Source organism: Podarcis filfolensis, assembly GCF_964270895.1.
Source record: "Podarcis filfolensis genome assembly, chromosome: 1".
NCBI classification, from domain to species: domain Eukaryota; kingdom Metazoa; phylum Chordata; class Lepidosauria; order Squamata; family Lacertidae; genus Podarcis; species Podarcis filfolensis.
Genome location: NC_139604.1, coordinates 57,726,659 through 57,734,167, shown reverse-complemented (window position 1 = coordinate 57,734,167; position 7,509 = coordinate 57,726,659).

Below are 7,509 nucleotides of genomic sequence, written 5' to 3'. Positions count from 1 at the left end.
TTCTCCTTCTTGGGTATCACTGCCTCAAACTTTCAGAGGGAGTTTCATTTTTTTGTCTTCACCTCAGGAGCTTAACCTCAGGGAGTCAAAATACTTTTGCCCCATTTCCTTCAGGGGGCAACTGAGTAAACTTTGCAACTGCCTTCTGCTGGGCAATCCAAGTTAGGCAGAAGTTCCTGTCCATCATTTCATCCTCAGACCCTATGTCAACCTCTTACCACTTGGTGCCGTCCAGATATTTTGAGCTGGCTGGGGCTGATGGGAGCTGGAGTCGAAAGCAGGACACCAGGTTGACATTTATGGGGTCAGGGAGGGCCCCTTGAGGAGGTGGTACACCACAACCGCCTCCTTCAAGGCAGGTGGCACCCCCTCCCCTACAACAAGGCACTGGTGATTCCTTGGACCCACCTAGTGATTCCCTCTCAGCTAGACTGAATAAGCCAAGATGGGCAAGAGTTGAGAGGACAAGTCCCTTCAAGCAGTGTGTCCACAACCTCCTGCCATTAATAACTGAAACCAGGACAGCTGGACCTGATGGTGTGCTGAACAGCTCCTCTGGACTTCCTCTGTGTCGTCTAAATTTGTCTGGATAGGTGTGTTAGTCTCTTGCAGCAGAAATAGAAAAGATTATTCTGGCACCTTAAAGACTAACACATTTATTACAGCATAAGCTCTCCTAGACCACAGTCCAATGAATGTCCATCTGATGAAGTGGACAGTAGTCCATGAAACCTTATGCCATAATAAATCTGTTGAGGCTGGATTCAACTAAGTTGCGCTAGCAGAAGCCAGTCCAAAAAGACATGCCTGTGCAATGGGGTTCCCCCCTCTTTTCCACCTGCGTGCCCCCAATGGCCTCCACAGATCTGCTCAGGAGGGTCAGAAGAAACCCCAGAAGAGCATGCATGTCCAGAAATGCTTGTGCTCATGACAATCTTGTGGAATGATGTTGGATTCCGTTCTCCATCTTTAAGGTGCCAAAGTCTCCTTGTCGTTTTCATATTTGAACTAACTAGCAGGTAGGTACAGCTGAATCGGTCAGTTTTGGTTTATCTCAGTTTCTCATCCTTCCACTCTTCAACTCAGTGCTCCACATTTCCACAGCAACCTGCAATTCTTTATACTTTTCTTTTTTAACCCTCATGAAAATTCATTAGCATTTTAGTGTGAATTTCTCCTAATAAACACATTTCTGTATGAAGTTTTAACTGACATACACATTTTTGAAAGCCATTCCCCCCTCCTGATGTAAAGCATTTTTGCATCTTGTTTCCATGCCTTTGTGTACACACTTTAATATAGTGCATTTTTGTACACATTATTTGGTTGCATCGCAAAATTCAGAGATGTACGAATTTCAAAAGATAGCTGTGTTTCAGTTCTCATATTAGTTCAAAAAGTGTTTCTTATTAAAATGCAAACAAAATTGAATTTCTTCCCCATCCCTGCCAGCAGGCTATGTTCTAGAAACATGACTTAGCACCATCTAGTGGTATCAAGTGGAATCGGCTTCTTTATCACCCCAATAACAGAGGTGCCTCTGGTCTATCACTATTTTGCTGGAGGGATTCAAGCGCATGTTGGGAATGTAGGTTTGTTCAATAAAAATGCATTAAAAGGCATTGTCGACCTAGTGCAACAATTTTTTATGGTCAGGAAAGTGAAAGCGAAATGCACTGAAAAGTGTGGGATGGACGAATGACTAACAGGAAGACACATAAACACTGCTAATCAGGACAAATGTTCATCGTCATATAACCACCACACAAACAAATGAGAATGAAAACCAAATAAAGACCGGATATAAGCTGACCTCCATGTAAGCTTTGGACAAGCAAATCAGGATGGATGCTCAATGATCTCCATACAGTGGTACCTCGTGTTACAGATGCTTCAGGTTGCAGACGCTTCAGGTTACAGACTCTGCTAACCCGGAAGTAGTACCTCAGGTTAAGAACTTTACCTCAGGATGAGAACAGAAATCGTGCTCCGGCGGCACGGCAGCAGCAGGAGGCCCCATTAGCTAAAGTGGTACATCAGGTTAAGAACAGTTTCAGGTTAAGAACGGAGCTCCAGAACGAATTAAGTTCTTAACCCAAGGTACCACTGTATAGGGAAAAATTAATATGAAATAACTTTCCTTTAAAGTTTTCATTTTTAAAGAGGAGGGGATGGAGAGAGAATATTTCTAATCTACACAACTGGAAAAGAAGCGAATTCAAGTGTGGAAAGCTGGTCTCAGAAACATTTTGCTTTGAAGAGGTTTTGTAGATAAAAACCTGGGAATTTGTAAATAAAAGATAAATAAACCATAATGGGTATTGATGCAGTATTGATCTATGACAGGGACTTTTTTGGTCTTCTGGTGTGAGTGCAAATATGAAGAACTGATCCTGTTTACCCATGCTCCAAGTTATAAGCCAAATCTAGCCCCCGGAAGTTCCCACATGTCCAACATTGGTGGAGTGTAATGTTGTTGTTATTTTTTGTTGAGTGTGGCTTTCCTGGGCATATAACCCTGAAGCAGTTTTGGAACATTTTGATTTTTAAAATTATTTCTTATTTTCTGTTGTTACGTGAAATGAGGGGTGTGTGACACCATATCTCCACTGTGGGGCAGGGAGGGGGGAAGTAAAGCTTTCTTTATGAATAAAATTGACTGGATAAAAAAAGAGGCTTGTAAAAAAGAGAATTCTATGCATATTAATTTGTATAAGGCTGGTCCGCAACTAAAGATTAAAAGAAAACAGAATAAGCAGCATCTCCCCATCCCTTCAATGAGCCTTCTTCATCTCCATTACATATACATGGCATTTGATCTTCTTAGCTGTAGCAGTGCCAAAGTGGCAGAAAAGGGGAATTTCTCCCATTGCTTTATTGAAACTGTTGCCTGAGCTCAGCCCAAGTACCACACACTTCCACATAGGTTGCATGCACGAGATCCGCCACTAGGAGGCTCCAGAGCATGGCCCATGATGGCTGTGACATTTCATTGCCACTCCTCATTGCAGCACTAGCCTCTGAAGAAGCTGGAAATTTCTTGCGCTGCTCCCTTCCTTTCGCTCCAACACCAGCGCCCCACTGGGAAAGAAGCTGGAAATTGTAATCTAGAATTATTCTGGCTCCGTGTGAATTCAGACTCACACCTCAGCCTGCGTTCCCAAGGTGCCAGAGTAAAACTACAGTTACTACATTACAGCTTGCAACCTCTCAGTCCTCCTTTCCCACATGGGACATTTCTGGAGTTAGAGCAAGAAGGAAAGAGGGAAGCAATGTCCACACCTCTGTGCCTTGCCTTCCCACTCTACTGAATTTTCAACTGCACAGCTTCTGAATTATCAACTAGTGGCCACCCTCTGGACTGGTTGCACATAGGAAGGCAGGCAGGGGGCAATACGCTGAGAGCAGGCTAGGCTAGGTGGGGCACTGCCCCATTTGCTCCCATGGGTCAGCCTCCATAGAATATCTTCCTATGTTCCTAATGCAGTTTCTGAAAATCTGGCTGCCATACGTGGTATCCATAGGGGAAGTGTGCTTTGTGGATGCAGTTCCTGTGATGTGCAAATAGCATATTGCCGTGCGAGGAAAAAGTGTGATATATACCACACACTTATTATGTTTTCTTTTCTCACCGTTCCAAAGCTTCTTGGCATAAGTGGCATGGCTCCATACATACCAGTTTTGCCTTTATGTCCCTGAAAGACTGGCAGCATTTTGCAGGAGGGATTCAATCATATACTGGGAAATTTAGGTTTTGCACAATTAAATTTAGGTTTGCACAATTAAAGTGGATCAAAGCATTCTGTTGCCCTAGAACAACAAACCCACTTTTAAAAAGAAACACACCTTTTCGTAGTTAGGAAATTGATGGGGAAATGAATTGAACTGGGGAATGAACAACTGATTAATGCAAAGCTGTATAAACATGCAGTCCAGAGGCATGCAGGATGAATACTCATTGTCGGATAATCTTCCTGCAAACAAATCAGAACAAATGTTCAGTCAAGACTGGCTATAATCTAACCTCTGTATAAGCTTAGTGCAAACAAATCAGGGTGAATGATCAATAAATAGGTTCATCTGGAAGAGCCCACAATTGGGCTTTAACCAACGCTTTGGAAGACTGTTTTCTACTTCGGGCTCTCCTCTTGTTCCCACTGGGATGGTTTCCTCTTCTATCTCTGCTTTCTGCATGACCAGACGGGGCCATATCCCATCTGTTTTCACCTCTCTCCACTCCTTGGTTCTAGCATGTCTCTTTCCCCTGCCACAGTTGTTTTGTAGCAAAAAGCGAATTCTTTAATGCTGACTGGGACATAATGTTGTCTTCCTTCCCTTGAACTGGAGATCTTTGAAACCGGAGATCTTAGATTCAATGGATCCCAGGGGGATCTTCTGTGCAAACATTCCATCCAGTTGTGCAAACATTCCACACAGCTGGATGAGGGGGACATGTGGGCGGTCGGAGCCTGTGTTTCCAAAGCCCTTGTTTTTCTTTTCTTAATTTTTAGGCAATCACACCATCTCCTAAAAAACAACCACAACAACTTCCAGGATGCATGTCACTTCATTTTTTCATTCCTTTGCACCTGACTTTCCTGCAAACCTCAGTTTGGAAGCAAAGAAGGAAAAAAATGCTGCAGGTTCTGGAGGCCACACTCTCTCACTGGCTTCAGATCAGCAGCTGGTATTCAGCAGTTTGTCTCCTGGCACAGGCAGCTGCTCTCTGTCCTGCTAGAATGAAAAGCAAGGATCTCAGATGATTGTCTCCTGCAGCAAGTCATAGAACTTGACTCGCCGTCTGTCCCCTCAGAGGGTGGGGTGCTGGAAACCTCACACTGTACTATGGAGGAATTAGAGTAAGCACATTTTTATAAACACAGGCTGCAGACTTTGGCTCGGGGTGTTTAAAAGAGCTGAAATATGGAAAGCGAGAAGCAACAACGAAGGAGGCGCCAAGGCTCTGTTTTACATCAGCCATTTCTCGGCCTTGCTAGGGTACGTGTGTGCTTGTACAGGCACTCAAGGTCAGAATTCCATATTATGAGGCTGGGCATAGGTTCTGTATTGGGAGGGGGGCAAAAATGGTGGATGGGAGGGCTATTTAACCCTTTCCCTGTCTGATTATTCCCTCCTGCAAATGACACCAGACCTTTTTTCTGCCTTTTCTCCTCCCAAATGAAAGCAGCCTCACATGTCCTGGCCACCAAATACCCATCAGCCTTGCATTTGTGTTGCCTCAAGTTTGGGAACACGTGGCAAAGTGCAATTCCACTCTAGGATAAAGAAGACTTTACCATATGTGTGGGCTTGTGTCCAAGAGTGTCTCTTAGCTTCCAACAGCAGGATGGGGGTGGGGGACATTTTTCAGAAATTCTCCCTTCCCCTGGAACTGCCTGCCCCCCCAGCAGTGCTCTAAACTAGGATTTTCCAGGCCTCTAGACTACATTCAGGGGGCGTGGAGGGCTGCAAGGAGGAAGGAATGGCCAGGCATTGCTTCCCTCCCCTGTTCCACTGACAATACTCTTCCCATCAACTGATGGACACTGTTGAAGTCAACCCCTGGTGTATTCCACAGTACAAGAGGGTAGATGGCATATCTCTGATACTGCAGGTAGTACACAGCCACTATGACTAAGAGCCATTGATAACATCCTCTGCAAATTGATCCAATCCCTAGGTGAACTCATCCAAGTTGATGCCCATCACTACAACTTATGATCACTACATCACTATAGGAAGCTGCTTGATATTAAGTCAGACCGTTGGGCCATAAAGCTCAGTATTGTCTACACTGGCTAATAGTGACTCCCCAGGGTTTCAAACAAGGGAGATGCTGGGGATTGAACCTGGGACCTCCTGCATGCAACACAGATGCTCTCCCAATGAGCTACAGCTATGATTGTGTGCGTGCGCGCACACACACACACACACACACACACACACACAGTTCATCCACACTTTGCTTTGCTCCCCTGCTTTTTCCCAGGAAAACCAACCCCCCATTTAGTGCTGAATCAGAACAAACAGCAACTGGGTTTTCTGTGGATTGCTATTTGATTGCTGTTAGTGCCAAAGAGTGGGTTTTCTGGGGGAAGCAGCAGGACAAAGGCGAAACTGCTTGGACCCATGCTTTCTAAGCATGGGACAAGCAGAAATGTAGCCCAGCCCTTAGGCTCATTTTCTTTCACTGGCTGTTGAAGACTTTTTGATTCTAGCAGACTTTTGTTCTGTGAGGCAGATAGTGTTTGAGGATAGTGAATTTGGTTTTAAATGTTATGGTAGCAAATCCCATAATTTATGCACTGTGGGGAGGACTTCATTTTCTCTGTCCTGAATCTTCCAACATACAGTGGTACCTTGGTTTAAGAACAGCTTAGTTTATGAACAACTTGGATTAAGAGCGCTGCAAACCCGGAAGTAGGTGTTTTGGTTTGTGAACTTTGCCTTGGAAGCAGAACATGTTCTGCTGCCTGTGGAGTGTGTTCCAGTTGTAAATTGAGTCCCCTGCTGCTATGGGAAAGCATGCCTTGGTTTAAGAACACTTTGGTTTAAGAACGGGCTTCCAGAATGGATTAAGTTCGTAAACCAAGGTACCGCTGTATAACTCTATTGAATACCCCAGGTTATAGAATGAGAAAGGGGGAAAAAAAGATGTCACTGTCCACTTTCTCTGCACCAGACCTAATTTGATACACTTCTGATATGGCCCTCCTTATGCATCTTGAATGCTGGTTCTCTCCCACAGATTCTCCATCAGATCTTCAAATAATTCACCTGGATGTTTTCATTTCTACACTTCCATAGTTTCCATCCTCAATGAAGAATTTGTGAGATCCCAGTTGTCACCAGCATTTCTGTGAAAGCAGAACAACCTGAGCATTCTGCAGAGCTTTCACTCTTTCGGTTCTCACTTTGCTAATTTTTAATTTTCTGCACTTCTGAACTTGTGGATCTTCTACTCTGATGGCTTAAGATCTGGGAGTTAATTATTACATGGACTAATAAGTTACCAGAGCACCCTCTGTGCTGATGATTCATTTCCTTTCTTCTGGTCCTTGGAGGTAGCAAAGACTGGAGTTATATGTTCTTCTGAGCCAGCAAGGGAGATATGTGGGGAAGCAAGGTCACACGCGTGCCCCTAATAAGAACTCTGTATTTTGATCTGCATCATGATGTTCCCCTAGCCCTGTTAAACCTGGAGGTTCCTCCTCATTCATTGCTGCTAGCTTTGTTCTCCACTCTCGAAACAGGGCAGTGTTCTGAGCCAGAACCAACTAGAGGCATGGTGTGTGTATGGAGACAAGGATTAAGGAAAGCAAAAGGCAACACGGAGAAAGGAGGGGTGGGCAGGATTATAGCTAGAACTTCAAAGGAGGCAAAATGGTATGAGAGGGAAATAAAGTGCTCTTTCCAAGTGTCTTTGTGTGTGAATCTTGGCTGGGGCACTGGTGGAGAGACCATGCCTTTCTTTATTCATCCGTTCATGTTTATTTAAAATATTTATTA